Consider the following 1,634-nt stretch of genomic DNA (forward strand, 5'->3'; position numbering starts at 1 on the left):
TTTTTTTTTTTTTTTTTTTTTAGAATGTCCTTCAGAATATTTTAGAGTGCAGGTTTTGTGGCCATAAATTTCCTCAGTTATTGTATGTCATGGAAATATCTTATTTCTACATCAGTTTTGAAGTTTTGCAGGGTACATCAGGCTGGGTTGATGGTTCTTTTCCTTTGGAGCTAGAAATCACTCCAAGTTCTTCTTGATTTGAGTTGTGATTCTGATGGGCTTTCCTTTATAGTGACTTCTTTCTTTTCCCTAACAGCTTTTAATATTCTATTCTTGTGTTGAATTTCTGGATTCTTTACTATGTTATGTTTAGCTATAGATTTTTGTTGTAGTTGTGGCCAACTGGAGTTCTGTATGCCTCACTTAACTGCATGTCAAATTGTTTTTGTCCTCTGGGAAAGTTTTCTGCCGTGACACCTGTGAAATAATATATATAGTATATTGCCATCCTGATCTTTTTCATTGACTCTAGTCAATCTTAAGTTATTTTTTGTATTATCTGGCAGCTGCTGTATTGGTTTCTCGATGTCTCTTGCTATTTTGAGGAAAATTTTCTTTTCATGATCACTAGCTGCAAGCCTGTCTTCTGTATCTGAGATCCTGACCTCACATTGGCTTAATCTGCTGTAAATACTTTCAATGGAATCTTTATTCTCCTGGATATCAGCTTGACTCTGCCTTATCCATTTCTTTCCTATGCTGAGAATTCATGGCTTCTATCATTTTCTTAAGATCCTCTATTTTCTTGATTGTATCTCTTCTAGAATCACTGAGCAAATTTTCTTCATTGTGGACACCATGTCTGCAGTAATCTGAGAAATTACTTCTGATTTTTCTAGAGCCTCATTCAATTTCTTTGTTGTTCCCACTTCAGAGAGGCCAGGTGAATGGTTTTCTGATTGACACACCTCATTGCCCCTTGGGTTTGCTGTTGGCATTTGGCGCTGCATCTTGTTTAAGTGTCTCCGCTCTTCTTTCTTTCTGTTTTAGCTTAATGCCTGGGGTGATGTTTGTAAATTGCCTGTAGCAGGTTGCTTTTTTTTGCTAAGGAAAGTACTACTACTACTAAAATACTATTCATCCTATGGGTATAGCTAGGTGTGGGTTTTCCAGGCCCCTGTAAGATCCTATCTCTTCAGTTTGTTGGGGTCTCTTTAGCTCAGCCCCTGATCTTTGACACTGTGCCACAGTATTTTCTGTGACTCTTAGTCTCAGTTTTGGAATACCAGGAAGGATAGCAGTTTAAAACAATTATATCCTGTTTGACTCTAGGGGTACAAATAACAACATAAAACACAGCCTAGAAAATGACAAACTAAGGTAACCATTAGTTTGCTACCTTTTACTGTGATTTGTAGTTATATAACAAAATTGAAAAAAATTGTAAGAGTTATATGCAGTATGCAAATCCTAAGTATATCAATTTTGCCTTCAGGAGTTGAAATTGAAAATCATATAGGGAGAAAATAGGAAAGTGGAAGAGAGGAAGAGATTAGAAGCCTAGAGAACAAAGGGAAATCACACTGAAATGGAAGACAGTGCAGGAGACTGGAGGGAGAGGAGGGGGAGATAAAAAGAACTGAACAGAACCAGAACTGCAGCGGCCCTGGGAGAAACCGCAGGAGAATAAGCAC

The sequence above is a fragment of the Octodon degus genome, unplaced genomic scaffold (assembly GCF_000260255.1).
Source record: "Octodon degus isolate 3935 unplaced genomic scaffold, OctDeg1.0 scaffold00008, whole genome shotgun sequence".
In the NCBI taxonomy this organism is placed as follows: Eukaryota; Metazoa; Chordata; class Mammalia; order Rodentia; family Octodontidae; genus Octodon; species Octodon degus.